Genomic DNA, 23,120 nt, shown 5'->3' on the forward strand with positions numbered 1-23,120 from the left:
TGTCCTTTTGGGTTCTTGAAACTCTTTTAGCCACAATATGAGGAATGCGTCCATTATGTTTCCTAATTACTATTCACACGTTAATGTGACAAAATGGTGACTTTATTTTCCTTGTAACCTCCTATTCATAACTCACCCACTTTCATCCTTTTTAGTGTTGTAACTCATGTAACATCTAAATAATAATTCTCCACTATCTACCTATTTTACTACCTCATTCATATCCTATTCAATTCAAGGGTGAATTTCCTAGCTACAAATAGTTAGTCATCCTTACTTTGTGGGAGTACAGATAAAAAAATATAGAGTGCATGAAAAGTGAGTCAGTAAAAAAGAGAGCTTTATTTTGTTGAAGGAAGGTGTTCTTTTTGGTGGAGCTTTGGACTCAACATCTTGTCCAGAGTTTGTTGAGTTATACGAAGTGATCAGGCTGTTGTATCCTGGAGGGGGCAAGTCAGAAAGATTACTGTTGGACCGGTAAAGATTTGCTGCAGTGGGCTTGAATCTCCTTAAAGAGAGCGAGATATCCGCGCCTCAACCGAGAATATTTTTATTTCTTCATTATATTTTTCAATTGTAATTGTACTTCCAGTTGTAGTTTCACCAACATAATGTATTTTGGTGGATGTAGTGATTGACTACCTTGTTTGGTATGTAGTGTTTCCAATAACCTTCTGGGTGAATTGCTCAAATCCCATATTTTGGGGAGTGCTTATAAAATTAAGAGATATTTACGGAAAACAACTATAGTTTGGAGAGCCTCTAACAACTCATAGCTATAGTTTAGCTAATTACGACTCGTAGCTACTAATTCCTTGCTATAGGGTGTATTCTGTTGTATTCAATTCCGTTGTATTCAGTTCACTGTATTCAATCAATTTGAGTGTATGCATTCATAACTACTTTTACAAGGTATTCAATTCACCGTATTCAATTTGGCCATATCCAAAAAACATTTTTTTTAAAAAAAATACCGCTGGAACTTGAGTTTTCCGGTCAGAGATAACGATGACAGTGAAGGGAGAAGAAGGACACTTTTATTCTTAATGTATTTTTCTCTCTGGTGTAGTATTCTTCTTTAATTATATAGTATAGCCACAGTATGTAATTAAATACATAGTATAGTTACGGTAGTAATTAATTTAAATTATAATTACCATAGTCCATAGGTAAATGACGTTATCTGAACATGTAATTTTTCCTAAAATAAGTTTCCTAAATGGCTTCTCAAGTTCGTTGTCAGCAGGGTCTCCTTATATTTATCACACAAGAAATACCCGAGTCCGGAGCCAAAAAGACGTATTTTTGCAGCCATTAGCCCAAAATAGTATACTGTTTTTTAGACCAAAATGGGTATTTCGTTGGATAACCAACGAAATACCCACACACACACTATTCGGTGCCGAATAAATTGTTGCATTTCGCTACACATGTAGCGAAATGCAACAATTTTTTTTTTTTTTTTGCATTTCGTTGTGCAGTTCACGAAATAGGTTTTTTTTTTTTTTTTTTTTTTTTGCAATTCGTGAAAGAAACTGTGTGTGCATGCAACTGACCTCATTTTTTAGTAAATTGCATTTCGTTGTGCAATTCACGAAATATGCTCTTTTTTTTTTTTTTTTTTTTTTAGCATTTCGTGAATTGATCAACGAAATAGGCTTTTTTTTTTTTTTTGCATTTCTTGAAATTAATGAAAGAAACTATTTTTTTTTTTTTTTTTGCATTTCGTGAATCAATGAACGAAATAGTTTTTTTTTATTTTATTTCGTTCATCTAAAAACGAAATTGGAATATATATATATATATATATATATATTTTGTATTTCGTTGATAGACCAACGAAATAGGAAATTATAATTTGTTTTTTGCATTTTGTGTATTAAAAAACGAAATAGGATAAAAAAAAATTATTTCGTTCATATATAAACGAAATTGGAATATATATATATATATATATATATATATATATATATATATATATATATATATATATATATATATATATATTTGCATTTCGTTTATATTCCAATGAAATAGGATAAACATTTTATTTTATTTTTGTATTTCGTTTATATAAAAACGAAATAGGAAAATAATTGGATTGTTTTTTGTATTTCATTTATATAAATAACATACCTATTTGCATGTACAAGAAAAAATATCAACTCGTAATTACACAAATTAAAATCACAAAATTCAAAAATAATATAGTTTTTCCTTTTTTTTTAAATCCACTTTTTCGTGTGTGTGTGTGTTTTTTTTTTTAAGTTTCCTAAAATAAAATTTTGAAAATATAATTTTTTTAACTTTATAAAAAGTTATGATAATTTATAAAGTGGATTTTTTTTAAAACAAGCGTGTTTAAAAAAAAAATCTAAAATAAAGTTATGTTTTGATTAAAAATAACACGCTTATTTTGTTTGGAAACTTTAGGTTTAAGTGTTTTATTTTTTAATCAAAACATAACTTTATTTTGAATATAAATCTAATTCTATTAGATAAAAACATAGTTAAAAAATTTAGGAGAAAGAGAAGTTATAAATTGGTGAAAGAGTAATTGTAAATTGGTGAAACTTTAAACAGTCATAACTTTACGCTCGGATATCCGATTTATGCAATTATTTTTTTGATTTTGCATATTTTTCTGAGATCTAGCAGCGCAAACTCCCGTAAGGCGGTTTGGCCGGGCCGATTTTCTAGAAGACCTCTTTTTTCCCTTCCAATTTTAATTTTCCCCCAAATTGGCGGGAAATTTTCAGTTTTCTTTACTTATAATATGATGATGCGCAATAGACTTCAACATAAAAATTTTGGAGTAATGTAGCTGTGAATGTCAATTTCACTTATGTGGTTTCAATTTTTGAAAATAAAGCTGACTAATTTTCTCGACATACAGGATAAAACTAATTTTTTTTATCCTATTTCGTTTTTTAATACACGAAATGCAAAACAAATATATTATAATTTCCTATTTCGTTGGTATATCAACGAAATACCATATATAAATATTTTCCAATTTCGTTTTTAGATGAACGAAATAAAATTTAAAAAAACTATTTTGTTCATTGATTCACGAAATGCAAAAAAATCTATTTCGTTCATTGATTCACGAAATGCAAAAACAAAAGCCTATTTCGTTGATCAATTCACGAAATGCAAAAAAAAAAAAAAAAGTCTATTTCGTTGACAAATTCACGAAATGCAAAAAAAAAAAAAAAAAAAAAAACAAAACAAACAAAATTTTTCATTAGTTTCACGAATTGCAAAAAAAAAAAAAAGAGCATATTTCGTGAATTGGAGAAAGAAATGCAATTCACTAAAAAATGAGGTCAATTGCATGCACACACAGTTTCTTTCACGAATTGCAAAAAAAAAAAAAAAAAAAAAAAAAAAAAACCTATTTCGTGAATTGCACAACGAAATGCAAAAAAAAAAAAAAAGAATTTGTTGCATTTCGCTACACATGTAGCAAAATGCAACAATTTATTCTGCACGGAACAGTGTGTGTGTGGGTATTTCGTTGGTTATCCAACGAAATACCCATTTTGGTCTAACAAAAAAAAAACATACTATTTTGGGCTAATGGCTGCAAAAATACGTCATTTTGGCTCCGGACTCAGAAATACCCACTTGGATCTAATGAAGCATATGTGTACTTGATAGATTATGTAAATATTTTGTAATATTTTGTAATCTCTTATTTTAGGTTAGAATATTTTGTATATTTGTAATCTGCTATTTTAGGTTAGAATATTTTTGTATATTAACCAATTCAAGGAATGAAAGGAAACTACGGAAAATAATTCTTTCATGGTATCAGCAGTCTAGGGTTTTCTTTTTTCCTTCTCCACTCTCCTCTCCGCTGCCCTAGCTCCGTCACGGCTGCCACCTTCCTTCCGCCACCATGTCTGACTCAAAAACATCATTCCACCCCGCTTTCGCCGTCTCCAACATCCGTAATCACATTCTTGTGGTTCTTGAAATGGAGAATGCCCAATACGGTACATGGGCGGAATTGTTTAAAATCCACACCAAATCCCATAAGGTCATACACCATATCATCGCACCAGAGAAAGGGAAGCAGGCAGCCCCTCCCTCCGATGACGAAAAAGAGCTTTGGTCGACTCTTGATGCGACTGTGTTCCAGTGGATTTATTCCACGATTTCGAATGACCTCCTTACTACTATTCTTGAACCTGAAGCAACGGCCATGGAAGCCTGGGTTCGCTTTCGTGACATCTTCCAGGACCATCAAAACTCCCGTCCCGTCATGCTCGAACAAGAGTTTTCCACAACTAGGACGGAAGACTTCCTAAACGCGTCCGCATATTGTCAAAGGCTCAAGAGCATCTCCGATTAATTAAAAAATGTGGGGGCTCTGGTTTCAAATTCCCGTCTTGTTCTTCAGCTTGTTTCGGGTCTCACCGAAGCATTCAAGGGTGTGGGAACGCAGATTCGTCACAACAAACCGTTGCCTCCATTCACCGAGGCGCGCTCCTCACTCGTTCTAGAGGAACGAGAACAGGCGATGCAGGCGGCCCACACTACTCCTTCGGCGATGGTGGCTGCCACAGGTGGTGAGGGTTCCACTTCTTTTTTTGATAATACTCACACTTCTGGTCATGCTGTGAATAACAGGGGCAAAAATAACAACAACAAAAGCAACAATTCTGGCCGTAGGAACGGCGCTGGCCGTGGTAAAGGCAGCCGCGGTCACAGCGGCGGAAATTCCCAGCCACCGCCAGGCAGCTGGCCGCGTCACCCTTCTCCTCACCCTTGGCAGCTTCCGAATTATGCATGGGGATGGATGCCACAATGGGCCGTGCCTCCTTGCCCGTATCCGTCAACTTGGACGACACCTGCGCAAGGCCCCTCGACCAAACAGCCTGGCATACTAGGCCCTGCTCCCCAGCCTCCGCAGTAGGCGTTTGCTGCTGCCCCGTATCAGCAAATGTATGCTCCATCTTATGCTCCAACGGACATCGAATCAGCAATGCATACAATGACTATGAATCCTCCGGATCAGAAATGGTACATGGACACCGGTGCCACATCTCACATGACATCCACGAATGGTAATCTCTCGTCTTATTCTAATTTGAGCAATCATCATCATGGTATTGTTGTTGGTAATGGTCATTCAATTCCAATTCATGGTTGTGGTCATACTCATTTACCTCCCCCAAACCCTCCTTTATCGTTGAAAAATGTCCTCTACGCCTCAAAACTCATTAAAAATTTAATCTCAGTTAGAAAGTTCACTACTGATAACTCTGTGACTGTTAATTTTGATCCATATGGGTTTTCTGTGAAGGATTTTCAGACGGGGATGCCAATAGTGAGATGTGACAGCCGGGGCGATCCATATCCCATCACCACCACCATCACAAACACAGCCAATTCTCCATTAACCTTTGCTGCTTTGTCTACTTCTTCTCTTTGGCATGATCGTTTGGGTCACCCGGGAGCGTCAATTTTGAATTCTCTTAGGATCAATAAAAGCATTGAATGTAATAATTCTAGTTGCTCTAGTATTTGTCATTCTTGCGTGCTTGGTAAACATATTAATTTGCCTTTTGTTTCGTCTAATTCGAACACTTGTATGCCATTCGATATTATTCATAGTGATTTATGGACTTCTCCTGTCTTAAGTTCCATGTGTCATCGGTATTATGTTCTTTTCTTGGATGATTTCTCTAAATATTTGTGGAATTTTCCCTTAGCTAAGAAATCTGATGTCTTTGCTAAGTTCTTAGAATTTCGGGCCCATGTCCGAACGCATTTCGAACGAGAAATAAAAAATGTCCAATGTGATAATGGGAAAGAATATGAGAATAATGATTTTTGGCGTCTTTGTGAGTCGAATGGGATGTCTTTCCGTCTTTCTTGTCCTCATACGTCCTCACAAAATGGGAAGGCCGAACGGAAAATTCGGTCTATCAATAATGTCATGCGGACTCTTCTTGCCCACGCTTCTCTTCCACCTTCCTTTTGGCATCATGCATTGCAAATGGAAACTTACCTACTCAATATTTTACCAAGCAAATTATTGAACCAAAAGTCTCCCCTCCATGCTCTATATCAAAAGGAACCTATGTACTCTCACCTTCGAGTTTTTGGATGTTTGTGCTATCCCCTTTTCCCGTCAACTACGATTAATAAGTTGCAGGCCCGGTCTACACCTTGTGTATTTTTGGGGTACCTATCAAACCATAGAGGCTACAAATGCTATGACTTATCATCAAATAAAATCATCCTCAGTCGTCATGTTATTTTTGATGAGACTCAGTTTCCCTTTGCTAACTTTCCTACCCCTCAATCCCATACATATGACTTTTTGGATGAAGGAATCTCACCTTATGTTTTTCATCACCTCAAAAAATCCGGGGCTGCCCCTTCACCACCATCTGCCCAGCCGAGTAGTCCCCCTCTACTGCCTCCCGTTACCACTGCTGGCCCAACGGTGCAGTCCGCCACTCCTATTGCTGCACCACCTATCGTGCAGGCTGCCCAACAGGCCCTTAGCCCGACCGCCAGCCCCCTTCCCCATGCCACTGTCCAGCCGCCTATCCCCACTCCCCGACCCACCATGGTCACATGCAGCCAACGGGGTATTGTCAAGCCTAAACGTCAGTTTAACTTACATACCACAGTTACGAAATCTCCTCTACCTCGTAACCCATTGGCCGCTCTTCGTGACCCGAATTGGAAAATGGCTATGAATGATTAATTTGATGCTCTTGTTACGAATAAGATGTGGGATTTGGTCCCCCGTCCACCTAATGTTAATGTTATTCGTTCTATGTGGATTTTTACTCATAAAGAAAAGTCTAATGGTGATTTTGAGAGGCATAAAGCCCGACTTGTAGGTGATGGCAAAACTCAGCAGGTTGGCATTGACTGTGGTGAGACGTTCAGTCCGGTGGTGAAACCGGCGACTATCCGTACTATTCTTAGTCTTTCTTTGTCAAAGCATTGGCCTATACATCAAATGGATGTGAAGAATGCTTTTCTTCACGGTGAGCTTAAGGAAACTGTGTATATGCATCAACCTATGGGTTTTCGGGATCGCACACATCCTGATTATGTTTTCCTATTGCGTAAGTCTCTCTATGGGCTTAAGCAGGCTCCACGTGCTTGGTATAGACGATTTGCAGATTTTGTGTTTTCCATTGGCTTCTCAAATAGCAGGTCTGATAATTCTTTGTTCATTTACCATACGGGGACTGACATGGCATACATTTTACTATATGTTGATGATATTATCTTCACTACATCCTCAGACACTCTCCGTCGTCCCATCATGGATCGGCTTGGTTCCGAATTTGCTATGAAGGATTTAGGTCCTTTGAATTATTTTCTTGGTATTGCTGTGACCCGTCACAAGGGTGGGATGTTCCTCTCTCAACGTAAGTATGTCGAGGAAATCATTGATCGCGTGGGAATGTCCTCTTGCAAGCCCTCTCTCACTCCGGTTGACACAAAACCGAAGGTCAGTGCTACTTCGGGTGCTCCTTATGAGGATCCCGCTCATTTTCATAGTCTCGCAGGTGCTCTTCAATATCTCACTTTCACGAGACCCGATATTTCATATGCTGTCCAGCAGGTGTGCTTACATATGCATGATCCGAGGGACGATCATATGCATGCACTTAAGCGAATTGTGCATTATGTTCAGGGCACTCTTGACCATGGATTGCATCTCTACCCCTCATGGATCACCGACCTTGTCTCCTACACCGATGCAGATTGGGGTGGATGTCCAGACACTCGTCGTTCTACGTCGGGGTATTGTGTATTTTTGGGTGACAACTTGATTTCTTGGTCGTCAAAGCGACAACCAACTCTTTCTCGGTCTAGCGCTGAAGCGGAGTATAGAGGTGTGGCTAATGTTGTCTCTGAGTCTTGCTGGATTCGCAATCTTTTATTGGAACTACATTGTCCGGTTCACAAGGCTACGTTGGTATATTGTGACAATGTGAGTGCCATATGTCTGTTCGGAAATCCGGTGCAACATCAACGCACCAAACATATTGAGATGGACATTCATTTTGTGCGTGAGAAGGTTGCGCGGGAACAGGTTCGTGTCCTTCATGTCCCGTCCCGATATCAGATTGCAGATATTTTCACTAAAGGTCTTCCTCAGGTCCTTTTTGAAGATTTTCGAGACAGTCTAAGCGTTTGTAAACTTCCCGTTTCGACTGCGAGGGTGTGATAGATTATGTAAATATTTTGTAATCTCTTATTTTAGGTTAGAATATTTTGTATATTTGTAATCTCCTATTTTAGGTTAGAATATTTTTGTATATTAACCAATTCAAGGAATGAAAGGAAACTACGGAAAGTAATGCTTTCAGTACTGTTTGAATCTAAACTGAAGTTCTACTTCATATAAGGTGGCATTTGAGGGGAGAAAGCAATGAAATTAGCACTGAACTTGAAAACTGATTACTGAAGAAGTATTTTAGTAAAATAAGGTCTGTTTGGTGGTGGTGCACATACCATGCCGTTGAATAACGATGCAGCTGAATTCTCCCCATATATCCTTTTTCCCTGAAGGAATTGGTTTCTGCCACACTTTTGCTCTCGGGTCCTCCATTTTAGCATCCTAAAATCGACTAACAACATAATAATCAAATGCAAAGTTTGAGCTAGAACGTTACTGAAAAATGCTAAACAAACCTCTGATCGATGATATAGCATTCGTCTCCACTTTTGAGGTCATTTTCATCAACCAGCCTCCATTTTCCGAATACAACAGAGAATCCACCAAGAAGTTTCTCTTGACATAATTTTTTTTTTTAAAAAAAAAAGCTTCAGTACAATTTTGTTTTTGCTACGAGCAGTACAGAACCGAGCTCAGGATTGCTGTGATGAACGTGTTATATTAGAGAAGAGCTGGTAAACAAAATGGCGAAGAGGATGGGCGACGATGCCATCACAGACGGAGAAGATGGCCGTTATATGTGTAGGGGGCGATGAAAAAATTTTGGGTTACTTTCCACGTGTCATGTTTTGATTGATCTCTTTGCCATGTCATTGCGTTTGAGATCCACTCGTTCTTTTTTCTTGCAGATTGTTGGTAAGGTGCTCAATAGGTACATTTTTAGTTAACACTACAACGCTTAGGTGAGTTATCTCGGAATTAATTTTGGTATAAAATTTATACATTGTTTGGTTGAAGTTATAAATTTATTTCTTCAATCAAACAAGATATAAATTTCATCCAGAACATAGTCTTGGATAACCCATCTTATCCCACCAAGTTTGGTATTATGTTATCCCACCTAGAAGGTGGGATAAAGTAGTCCTGAGATTATAATCCCATGACTATAATACCGGGGCAACTTAATTCGCGCACCAAACGACCCCTTAGTATAGGTGGCTAACTAGAAAAATCGCGCAAGTTTAAGTGGTCGCGTATGTATTTAGCCTTTAAAATAATTATTGCACATTCAAGTGATATATGTCTCTATTAAGTGCGTTTAAGTAGGGGTGGGCGTTCGGTTCTTCGGTTCGGTTTTATCAAACTTCGATTCGGCTATTTTGATTTCGGTTTTTTGAAGGTGGACACCGAACACCAAACCAAACTAGTTCGGTTCTTTCAGTTTCGTTTTTTTGAAGTTCAGTTCGGTTCAGTTTCAATTTTTTCAATTCAATTTTTTTGATATGATATTAGAAGCGATTCCATTTACACTAATTCATATTCTCAAAAGCAATAAAACATAAAACTGATAAATTAAAATCAATATCAAACAAACAGGATACACAAGAACAGAAAACCATAACCATGATATAGGATTACTAGGTGTTATATTCTCAAAAGCAATAAAACATAAAATTGATAAATTGAAATCAAAATCAAAATCAAACAAACATGATACACAAGAATAGAAAACCATAACCATGATATAGGATTACTAGGTGCAATATACATACCATAAGAATAATTAAGAAAACACATAAAGGACATACATTAATCCTAAAGACACATCCTAATCACCTTCCTATGTTAAGGATATTTGATTTTCTCAACTGAAGTGAAAAATTAGGGATACAAAAGCAAAAGAGGGCTTGTTACAATTGAGATTTTTTTTGGGCTTAAACTTAATGGGCCTTTACTATTTTAATTTTTTTGGGTAATGTATTAAATTTCAGTTTAAATCGAAACACCGAAGAACCGAACTCAAAAAACCGAACACCGAAGTTTCTGAAAACGTGAACCATAAAGTGTTCGAGTTGGTTGAAATATTCCGATAGACCTCCGCTTGAAAAAAAAAATTATTAACTAATATTATACCACTGAGCAGCGAGCTTAGCGAAATTTTTTATTAATAATGAAAATAACGAAATCAATTACAAAATGAATAACTAGGCTTTGCAAGAGTAAAAAGCTATAATCAACCTAAGAGTATCTCAACTCTAATTTGATTTCACATAATATGGTCCTACCAAGTAATGGCAAAATAATTAAAACTACTAAGAAAAAATTGGTTCGAGTAGCCTTTACATCAATACAGCTCCTAATTTCTCCAAGCTCTCACCAAATGTGAGAGAATATATTTGTAAAGAAGAGAATAAACTACGGTGGGCGTTCGGTTCTTTGGTTCGGTTTTATCAAACTTCGATTTGGCTATTTCGGTTTCGATATTTTTAAGGTGAACACCGAACACCAAACCCTTCGGTCCCCCTGATAGAATTTCTTCAAGCTCCGCTCCCTTTAAGGGCCATCGAGATGATCGAGGTTGGGGATGACACCTCCACCGAGGCAGAGCCTATGGCCAAAAGGGCTAGACGGCCCGAAATAACTTCTCTTCCTCCTCCTGTTCGAACTTCGGAGTAGGAGAGTTTTGATCATATGTTCTCTGAGGATGGGACTACCAATAACTCCGCTGTAATAGCAGATGCCTCCGAGTTTGGATACCTCCCCATTTCACAAGTATCGAGGAGGGCTACCTAGACTACAGAGTCTGGCTCAAGGCCCCGTCTTGTAGATATCTTCCTGGCTCCAAGTGTAGAGTCGAAGAGGACTAGGTCGGCTACTGTCACCGTCCCTGAAGACTGAAACTTTCTATCCCACCCCGTAGGGGTGGCCAGTTATCTTCATCCTCTTGTGTTATATTCTGATAAACAAAAAATGACCAGACTCTCATGGAAATGCCTTCTTAATGAGAGTATGCATGCCGGGAACCGGGAAAACCTTTTTCCCTTCCATCAGACTTGTTTTATTTGGAGTAATCTTTCATTGTTTGTTGATTTCCAACTTTGTTTCCTTCTTAACAGTCCGTCGTGCTCGAGAATGAAGGTTTTCTCCGATCTCAGCAAGAGGTGGATGATCTACGGGCCCAGTTGGATGCCCAAAGCCGAGAATCCGAGAAGTTCAAACTTCTCTTTTAGCAAAAAGAAGATCAGCTGAATCAAATCGTCGTTCCTTCGACCCTCTGATTTGAACTTCAAGTAGCCAAAGAGTAGAACCTTAGGTTAAAAAATGACCTTGCAGATTCGCTCCAAAAGAATAAAGTCCTGGAGGAGGACAATAAACAACTCAGCCAGGGGAACTCCGAAAACATCACAAAGCTCGGGGAGCTAGAGGCCACTATTGCCCAACTGAGGTAGGAACTGGATTCCATTAAGGGCGAGGCCGAAAACAAGAAAGAGCGGTTCAGTCAGCTCGAATTTGAAAAGGTCGTCGATAAGGAAGCCTTGAAGGTTGCTGAAGAAAAATCCAAAAGTCGGGCCCAAGCTAATGAGAAACTCCCGAGTGAGCTTAATGCTGCTATTCGAGATAAGGATGGACTTTAGTCCGAGCTCCAAGCTTCTAACCATGTTCTCAATACTCTGAGTCAAATGAAGGCCGAGCTGAAGGTCAAACTGAAAAAGGCTCAGGCCGATCTAGATCGAGCCCACAATAAATTTGAAGCTACCGAGGCTCGGTCCATCCTTCAAGTAGAGTACGAGAAGTGGAAGTCTCAGAGATCTACTCTAGAAGCAGCTCGGCGTGGTATTGAGGATATTTCTGCCAGGATTGCCGAGGTGAGGGAACTCAAGGATAAAGCTAAGAGAATACTCGATGATGGTTCCGAGGAAGCCCCCGAAGAATCCAGCTCTGGAGGCTCGGACTCTTCTTCGGAGGATTAAATAGGCTTAGGGAGCCTTTATATTTTGTTTCATCTTTTTGTAATCTTTTCAGGGTCAAGTCTTTGGCCTTTTATGATATAAAATTTGTTTGGAATTTCCTTTGCCAGTATATCTTTTTGTCATTTCCAATACTTAGTCATATGAGACTTAAGAATAGATCCTTGAATCATATAATGTTTGCGACATTATTTTGTTCGAAAATGAATTACACTTGACCTTTAGACCTTAACGATTTCATCTTATCAGACAAGTAATTAATAACTTTGAAAAATCGAGCCAAGTTAACTTAGAAGTTTTAGACTCTATTTATACTGGTTCTTTTTCATCTAATATCTTTAATGGGGGCTCGTATGTAGGAGCCTTTTTATTCTTGTGAATTCGGACATCTCCGAATCACTTCGGGCATATGGGTTTAGGTCTTAATTACTCAACCCTTTTTCGACTGTTTGAAGTCTTTGCAAATTGGGCTCGGCTTATTATTACCTTGGTGACTTCGTCTATTTTGTGATGGCAGTCCCCAGTCGAGGGTAGCCCATGGGCCTTAACAATTAGTTGCTCAGTACTTCCGCAAGAGAGCATATTTGATGTGTATTTTGACCGAAGTATTTTTCTTTATATTTCAAATAATTTTCTCATACAAGAAGCTAAGAACTTCATACTCGACATCCGACTCTTCTGCCTCTTGCCAAAGCAAAACTATCCAGGTACAATTCATTTGATCGTTTGGCCCTTACAATGAATCCTAATGAAGAAGGTTCGGTAAGTACAAAAAACAAAATAAAACAAAAATGTTTCGACTTTGACTTCTGTTCTTACTTCGTTTCTTTGAGTTTTCTTGGTCTTGCTGTTCTTGGCGAGGTTATCGTAGTCCCTTAGTGTTTGTGTGCGAAGCATGAGCAGAGGAACACTATATAAAATGACGTTGTGGAATCCCCAGTCCCTAGCACTTAGCTGGTCTTCGAGTCTTCGGCACTTAGCCTGGCTTTTAAATGAGAAAAGTAACACGTTGTACGTCGTTGGCTCATTAAAAACCTTGCCAGAAAATCCACTTCGGGATAAAACCGAGCTAAGGAAAAAAGAGTGCAACACGTGTTTTTCGACTTAATTCTACTTTCTTCGAATTTTGTTCTAGTTCGAACCTGTAAGGGAAAAAGTGAGAACTTCTGAAATTCAGAAAGGGTTAGTAGCTCATACCTTAGAAATAATATTTTTTCAAGTATGCCATATTCCAGTTGTTGTGCAGCTGCTGGCCGTCTGCAATTTCCAGTTGATACGACCCTTTGCCGGTTATTCCAGTTATCTTATATGGTCCTTTCCAATTCGGGCCCAATTTCCCATTATCGGGATTCTTAGTGTGCAGGGTAATTTTTCGAAGCACTAAGTCCCCAACTTGGAAATGTTGAAGATTCATTATTCGATTGTAATATCTTTCGATTCATTATTTTTGAGCTGCTAAACGGACCAACGCATTCTCGCGAAGCTCGTCCGTCAAGTCAAGCTTTATGTCCATAGCCTCTTCATTTAACTCGTTTGTTGCATACCGAAATCTTAGGCTCGGTTCTCCGACTTCCACAGAAATTAAGGCTTCCGCACCATAAACCAAAGAATACGGTGTTCTCTAGTACTTGACTGTGATGTCGTTTTGTATGCCCATATTACCTCCGATAAAACTTCCTTCCACTTATGTTTCGACTCCTCCAGTCGCTGTCACGACCCAACTAGGGTCCCCGACGGGTACCCGGGGCTAACCACCGAGCACCGCTCGTCCTATTACTTATCATACTCATTTAACGCTCTTTTATCGAATTATACTCAAATCATAAGAAAATCATTTTTCCATTGGAGAACATAAATACTTTTATGAACATAAGCCTTTCGGCCATCAAAATGATAATATACATATACATACATATATACAGTAGTGACCTTGTGAGACCATATAACCCACACTGCGTATCTACGAGCCTCTACTGGAGTGCTAGACATAAGGACGGGACAAGACCCCGTCATGCCCAAAAATATACATGTACACAAAAGAATAATCATAAGCACCTCCGAACAATGAAGTGCTCTCAAATCAGCTGCTAGCTCCTATGAGTCTGGATCAGGATCACCTCCCTGTCTACCTGTGGGCATGAACACAGCGTCCAAAGAAAACGGTCGTCAGTACGAACATTGTACTGAGTATGAGAGGCATAACAATGAAAATACGTCAATGAGATAAAGGAAACATCAATAAGGAAGCAACTGTGTATGACCGTCACTTATGAAAGAAATAGCACATGCTGACTTACTTCATATCCATCATCATATCATATATGCATAAATGTGTAAGTGTATAAGTATAAGCTGCCCGTCCATATAGGTACGGTGTGATAATAATTAACCTGCGTCCAGGCCTCCAGCGTCCGGGGTATAAGCTGCCCACTATAGTGGTGTGTATGTCTGCCCGTCCATATAGGCACGGTGTAATATCATATCCTCATATACTCATCGTAATTCATGATATTCATACTTAGCATAGGCATATTACAACTTACTTTATTGATCATTTTATAGACCTATCATGACTTAGCATCATTATACCTTTATCATTGAAACATACATTAGAACTTGAAAGCAACTATGGATATGTCGGGGTGACATGAGGTCGTGAACCCCCGATTCCATTATGGAGCATTTATAAGTATTCTGCCTCACCTTGAAGGGAATAGTATATAAGGTGAGTGTATACAATAAATGACTTCATTAGCCTTATGGTATTTTGCCTCACCTTGAAAGAAGTGATGTATGAGGTGAGTGTATACAACGTACGATATCATTAGAATTATAGGAATATCGTATCATGAACTCTAGAATCTTTATACTTAACTCATCATCATCATTATCAAACTCATAGCACATCTCTTATCTCTTTTGGCTATTCATGATCATAGACCCTTGGCTTTCCGGGATATAGAAAATTCATAGAGAAGAAGGAAAATCATACCATAGGATTCATGCCATAGAAAGAAAGGACTAGTCTCACATACCTTTGTCGTTTACTAATATGTCACTTGCTTGTTTTTCTTTGATGCCCACGTTTCTACCTTCAAGAGAAGTCGCATGAACGTTAGCCAATCGGTTACTTAAATGTGCCCACTATTTCTAGGAGAATTTGGGTAGCATTTCCTTTGTTTATACAACTTTTCCCACATTCTATATCAACTCCCAAACATTCATAACAACGTTCACAACATAATAGACAACATTCATCATCCATCTATATTATTCACATTTCACAATTTCACTTCAATTTCCCCATAATCATGGTCATAATTCACTATTACGTTCTTTCACGTATAATACTCATTTCCATGTTCTAAATGTCATTCATAATTTACTTACAATCACAACATATTCATATTCATGATTCATTTCAAACTACTATTCAACAATAGCACTATTCCCACATTTATGACCCATTTTCTATATTCTTCAACAATTCAAGTGTTTCAACTTCTCAATATCTTAAACATCATGAGAATATCATAAAACTTACCTTAGATATTGTAGGAACAAGCCTTGAGTATCAATACTCTCTTACACCAAAAACCCTAACTCACTTCCTTTGAAATTTCTTGGCTTAGATGACTTTAATGGGTTTCACACTCTTGATTCTTGTTGGTTTGATGTATTTGATCATGGATTTCCTTTGATTTCTTGTATATGATGTTTGTGGAACCTTCTAGAGGTTTTGAGAGATGAAGAAGTGTGTGAGAATGAAATAAATGAAGTGGGATCACATATATAAAATCAGAACTTGTTCAGTTCGTCGGGACTTCCACGGACACTTTCACGGTCCGTGGAATATTATATGGTTCGTGGTTCTGGTCGTGGTTCACCACTGGCCAGTCATATTCTCCGCTGGGTATTCCACGGACCAGTATACGGTCTGTGGAAAGTTTCACGGGTCGTGAAACATGGTCGTGGAAGAAGTTGTCCACCTCGTTTCGTTCAGTAAAAAGGTCATAACTCTTGACCCCGATATCGTATGAGGGCCCACGACCTATGGTTGGAAATCTCTTTCAATTATCTACAACTTTCATTCTTAGTGTCTTTCCAAATTCCAAACTTATAATGGCGTTTTGGCCCCTCCAAGTCATATCATCCGAAAATGTTTCCTTAAATCGTCCTTTTGGATGGCTTATGCCCATATTTGGCTTATGGGTCCTTCTTAGGACTTGCTCAACTTTCTATGCACTACTCATATATCTCTTCATTAATGATCTAAACATCCCTATAACTCGTCCTCAAAGCCTTACCAGACACTTCTTAACACAATTTTATGGGACCTTTCCTAAACCTCACTTATACTCCACTTGTCCTTATCAATTCACATAGCTTCAAGATCTTAACGTATGCATTCTAAAACCACTAATTATCCGTCTTATAATCTTAAGAACTTTCTATTATCCTTAAGCCCGCGTTGGTTCATTCACTATGCGACGACATGAATTTTCCAAGGTGTAACAGTAGCTTTCTTAGATTTTGAATTATGGTTTTATTTGTTGACTCCGCTTGTCCGTTTACACTTGGGTGATGTGGAGTTGACATAATCTTCTTGATCTTCAATCCTTCAAGGAAGTCATTGACCTTATTACCGATGAACTGTCTATCAAGCCCCAACCTTGGTGGGGGGTGGCCGGCACCCGGTACATGAAGGTCCGAGCGAACCAACCATGGCATCTATGGACTGTAACATGAATATGGGGCCGCCAAGGCTACTAGATGACAATAATAAGAATGAATGTAACAACCTGCAAGCAGAAAAAATCCCATCGACAACATATATGTATATCTAAAGCCGACAAGGCCACATCAACAGTCACGACAGCTATCCAGGGACTAGACAAAATATATATAGACTGACAGCTAGTCTGCAAGCCTCTAAGAGTATAATACAGTGTCAACAGGTTGGGACAGGGCCCCGTCATACTCCAAAACTATATATATATACACACACATGCAATAGTACCTATGGACTCAAACCAGCAACTCCGAAGAAGTGGAGTGCAATACTCGACCGATGATCACGGGTCTTACTAAGGAGGCACGCCGACCTGTCTATCAGTACCTATGGGCATGAACACAGTGTACAAAAAGGCATCAGTACGAAATTTGTACTGAATATGTAGGGCAGTAAGCATAAGATTAAGGAATGTAAAAAGCAAGAGAGAGGAATTCAGAAACAACCTGAAACCCTGAATAAGGCTACGGTGGGCAACCATAACTATGACATGAATACACATGCATTCGCGTAAAATCATTCCTCACTGTGGAGGCTTATAACATATCATATTATATAATAATAAATACCTCTGTAGGGTGAGCTCATCATCATATCATCATCTCTGCCCAATTGATTAGTGGTATGCACAGCTACGTGTCTGCCCGGCCATATCTGACACGGTACAGTAATGAAAGAAATACATCTAGGTGAACATCTACGTGCCTGCCCGACAGAATATAGAGCGGCGCGATAATGAACATAAATACATAGGTATAAGTGCAATGCAAGACTGACCTCAGAAGGGATATCATAGAAAGAGTCGGAGTGACCTATCGTCATTATCCTCCGACTATCGTTATTGTCGCTACGTGCTTCTTTCAATTCAAGAGATAACAATTATAGATTACATGAGAAATATATTTGATATGGAGTACATATGAAGTAAGGATCAACTCGATTGAAAGAAACATGTTCGACTTCATTTAATCGTGAATCACTTCATGTTGCACACTATTCTCAAACCAATGAACTGGAAAGAGACAACCTGTGGAAAAATACTTCAATACGATCTGGTTGTGGAAGATGGACTATCGTTATTGCTGACACCTGATTTTTGACCTCCCGTATTTGCTTTAACTTGCTTTGAACTTTGAAATAAATATAAGGGAGAATATATTTTTGAAAAAACTTAGAATAATTCATCAAAAGACTACTTTAGTAACATTTCACCCTTTCATTATGCAAAAACAAAAATTAAATATTGAATTGCTTAATTTTTTGAATTAATTTCCATATGCATGTTCTACGAATTTTCAAATATTCTACCTTTTATTAAATTCAAGGAAAAAGGACATATTTTAAAAATTGGACCGGGCATCCCAATGGACTGACCCGACCCAAATAGTCATCCGCCCTAAAAGGGAATTTGATGTTTTCTTTAGGGTTTCAGAGGAAACCCTCGCGCCGCCTCATGATTTTCTCTTTCTTCTGTCCATCTTTCACCATTTTTGGCAAGAATACAGAGGAGCAGGCTACCCTTTACTTTATTGTATTACATTTTGGGAGAGCATTAATGGTGTTCGCTATTTCTGAGCTTTTTCTTTACAAAAAACAAAGGTAAATGCTTTTTCCACTTCTTTACTTTGCTAATTTTTGTGTTTTCTCGCTGGCACCTGTGTTGACCTTGTTTGCATGTAGAAAATTTTCATTGGTTGAGAGCATATCTCACGGATTTTAGTCAATTTGTGTTTTTATGTAACGAGTTAGTTCAATCTCGACCTTTCATTTCATTTTTGGACAAATCTGAGCCGTGCGTTGTTCATATGTTTGTAGTTTTTCACTTGTCCCGCATTGATTTTCAAGGGACTTGAACCGTTTCCAAACCTTATAAATCGGGGATTTTATTTTCAGTTTAAAGGGGCAAGTTTTAGAAGTGATCTACCACGATTGCTTAAAAATCAAACTCAGAATTAGAGTTTTTAAGTTCTTAAACTTGAAAACCTTTTTGAGAAGTTAAAAATTTTGCTTAGTTTCAAAGATGTTTGTGTTCTCGTGCTTGTGGTTTGAGTTAGGAAAAAGTCTCGAGTTCAATCTCTTCAAGGCTGCGCACATAAAATGTAATTCTCGTCTTTTTATTTTTTATTTTTTAGTAATTTATTTAATTTTCTGCTTTAGTTTGAATGTGTGATTAATGCTTTAGTTTGAATGTGTGATTAATGTTTGAATGGGGGACAATGTCTATCTTTCTGGATTTGTATAGAATGTCTTTAGCTTACTTGATTAAATGATAGTTCATAGTTCACTTAAATTTTGAAATTGAGGATTGTATGCCATGAAGTAGAGACAAAGTCTTAATAAGGTTGCAATAGCTTTGATTGCTTGTGAATACTCTGTCATTTAGAATCCAATTATAAGGAGGATTGGAATAAATGTTAGACTGAACCCTTTAGCCTCACCCTTTTAACTAAAGCTGGTGATAATTTCATTATGTGACAGAGGGAAAGTGGTGAAATTATGTTGACAACTGCTCATTTTAGAAGTTGTTTGCTTAAGTTTCTTAGCCAAATAGAGATTGGATATGTCATCACCTAGATGAGTAATATACATACAATCTACCCTCTTCTCTAAATTGGCATTAGATGATAATGTAAACCTCATTACTAACTTGCTTGATTAATATTAAACTTGTTTCATTTAGAGTCTGCTTTTGTCTCTAAATTAGTGTTTGTTTGCATTGAAAAATTGACAAAGAGTTTTTAGTGAATTTGCTTGGTTTATTGAATATATGCTGGGTGTTATGTGAATCTGTTTGTATGTGAGTATATGTAGCTATACACTAGAGGCCCTATATCATAGGTGGTACCCTCCAATAGGGAAATAGAGAGACCATTAGGATTAGTTATACCTTCTTGAAGCCTGCCATGTCTGGGATTTAAAGAAATCCCTTGAATCTTGTGCGACTTCAAGAATTAATAGGCCCGGCTAATCCTTAATAGGCCTGGCTAATCCTCTTGAATCATTTTGATTCTCTGGGGGTGTAAACCATGGTATATGTGGTATATCTAGGATGTATATTTACATTAGTCATTTCTGTCTTTTTACTTACTAACATACAATTAGGCCTTGCAAGGTTTAGGGCAGGCCCAGCATAGCTTTAATAGTCGCTAATCCTTATCCTTTTCCTTTGTTGTGACCACTGCTTATGAGGTTGATCCATTGCATTATCCTACTTGGATTAGGCCTAGCTCAATCCATACTAAGGCATGTTTGGAGTAATCATGAATGAGCAAGGGAAGCAAATATTGTTTGAAGACCCAGCTATGGGTGAAAATAGCCTAGTGGGTATTCGGGTAGCCCACTAGTGAAGAGATTTACTTTTTATGTATATGTCATTGTATGTATTGTAACATAAACTCATATATACTGGAACTCCCTTTATGATTGGTTAGATAAGCCATAGAAGTTTAGGATAAGTAAAAAATAAAATGAATCACCAACTTCATTTTTTCTAAAACTGATTCATCTTTAAAAATCCTTGTCTCGGATAACTTTTTTTTTCACAAAACAAGATGAACCATCTTCTTCAAAATTGGACTTGCGTTTTTAGATTCATGATTGTCCCCTCCCCTCCTTTGTAAAACAATTTAGTTGTTATTTTAAAACAATCAACAAGACTGCTTTGATTACACTTTTAAACTGAGTATTTGCTTTAGTACAAGACTGCTTTGATTACACTTTTAAACTGAGTATTTGCTTTAGTATGCTTTGGTTACGTTTTAAACTGGGTATTTATTTTAAGACAAATTACTTTGGTTACCTTGTTTCAACTAGGAACTTACCTTGAGATTGATATTTGGGCCAAGAAGCCCAAAGAAATAAAAAAAAATGACCAAATGAATTACTTGGGTTACACTTTTAAAACTGGAAATTTTCTTAGAGACCTAGCGTTTGGGCCAGGAATCCCAAAGAAACAAATGATCAATTTGTAAAAACCTCATGACATGAAGTTGGCTCGGTTTGGATTTACTAAAAACATTCATATCTTGACCCCCCTTTAGACTTAAAACTGGAAATTGGTAATATGTGATTTGAACTCTTAAAAATCGGGTTTCAAAAGGTATACATGGCTGAACATTTTCTAAGGGAGAGCGCGATAAATTTGAACATATTTGCGAAAACCCTGGATTTGTGTTGGACTATGATTTTAAGGAGTTGAACCTTGGCATGAGATTGGGACGCTTCTGATTGAAATGAATTCAGTCGACTTATGAGCTTCACAAATGGTAAAAAGGGTAACATTTCCATTATATATATATATATATATATATATATATATATATATATATATATATATATATATATATATATATACAAAACTATTTTCAATAATTAAAAACCCGTAAGTCCTAAACTCATTCCGTTAGACTAGAATTGTAGCGGCTCTACTCGGGAGCGATCTCGGGTGTGTCCTAGTCTGATAGCGGAGTGAGTTGAAACCTTACGTGGATTTTCTGAACCCCTTATTTATAAGGGGACCCTTTTGCCGAAATGTTTCTCAAAACTGATAAAATGACATGATTTTGATATAATTGCGGGAATCATAAACACTTATTTGCAAATACACATACACACACAAACAATCTAAAATAAACCTTATAGTGAAGCTCGTAGGTCAACCGTATTCTACGGATCCTTAATACCGGGGTGCCTAACACCTTCACCGGGGGATCATCAGAAACCTTACCTCGAACTCTTGTCCAATAAAGAATTTTCTTAAACTGAAAACTCTTTAACCTGGTTTTCCTAATTTTCCTTTTGAATAAATTCGGTGGTGACTCTAAAACTTTAAATATCCAATTTATAGCACCATTAAGTTATAGTAACTTTTATGCCTTAACACCGCGTAAAAGCCTACCGTAACAGATGATGACTCCGCTGGGGAAATACTTAGGTTCTAACCATAAGGGTTCCACTAATGCAGAGTTTATTTTACATTGTTTGCTATGTATGTGTGTATTTACTTGGTATGTGTTTAAATTCCTGCAATTATAAACTGTCATTCATGGCATATCATCACTCCACCACTTTTGGCAAAAAGCATGGTTCTTAATGGGGATATGCGGATTCGCGGTCCTGCCTTCACTAAAAAACCCGAAATACCTTTCTTTTGAGACGAGTTGGAAGCTAGCTGGTGTGTGTCACCCAACGGTGGAAGACAGTCCAGCCCGGATAGTCCATTCGGGTCCTAAAGTCAATTGTCAACACCACTCTTGCATAAGCCTAGGGTAGAACTAAAACAAATCCAAATGAGAAGTAGCCCGGGCTGTTTGGATATTTTAGACGTATCCAAACCCGATAGGAAGATACACTGTATTAAGTACGGTTTATGACCCAACAAATACTTCATCTCATATTATGTGCTATTTGGAAATGTGAAATGTGCTTATGAATTAAACCATTGCCTATCGGGGAGGGGGAAAACTAATCCAGTTTTGTTTTGCAGATGAATCTCAACTTGAAATTTGATATGGTTACCGAGGCACCTGAAATACTAAGAAACTGGTGGGAATGGTTAAATACAGAAGATAGAAAGATTGTCAAAGGATGTCTAGGAAACCTACCCTCGTTAATCAAAATGAAAGGAAATACTGATTTGATCGAAGCAATGACGAATTGTTGGGATCGAGACAGGATGGTGTTTAGGTTCAGGGATGACCTGGAAATGACCCCGACACCAGAAGAACTTCAGAGGGTGTTGGATAATCCCGAGATGAGCGCACGGGGAAGGGCGTGCCCGAACAAAAGTATTTTCATCCCACATAAACTTACCCCTGAACAAATACTCTAGTAGCTATCATTGATTCAGGCTGATTGGGTATAGGGACCCACAATACATGCCCAAGAGCTATAAAACAGATTTTTCTGCCAATCAATTTTCATTGAGAACCAAAAGGATTTTAGATCCTACCAAGAATGGGATTCTACCCGCGTCATAGCCTTCGGGATAATTTTTGTTGGCGCTTATGTTTTCCTCAAAGTCGAAGTCAAGTCATAGACACTCGAGTTATTCCGTTCACTCATGCTATCTTTCGAGGGTTGGTTACTGGAAGAGGAGTCAAATATTTTGATCCCGTGCCCACCATCTTAGCCAATATAAATAGAGCTTTAATCCTATGCCGTAACTACTATCGGTATTTTCAAGGGTGCAATC

At 37.8% G+C, this 23,120-nt stretch overlaps 1 long non-coding RNA gene across 1 annotated transcript; it reads left to right on the forward strand.

Annotated features, from left to right (window-relative positions):
• The first annotated feature begins 18,046 nt into the window (after nt 1–18,046).
• On the forward strand, nt 18,047–20,605 carry LOC132621925 (uncharacterized). Its single transcript, XR_009575749.1, has 2 exons — nt 18,047–18,526; nt 20,149–20,605. It is a non-coding gene; the product is annotated as an uncharacterized LOC132621925 (long non-coding RNA).
• The last annotated feature ends 2,515 nt before the right edge of the window (nt 20,606–23,120 follow it).

Source organism: Lycium barbarum, chromosome 12, assembly GCF_019175385.1.
Source record: "Lycium barbarum isolate Lr01 chromosome 12, ASM1917538v2, whole genome shotgun sequence".
Classification (NCBI taxonomy): Eukaryota; Viridiplantae; Streptophyta; class Magnoliopsida; order Solanales; family Solanaceae; genus Lycium; species Lycium barbarum.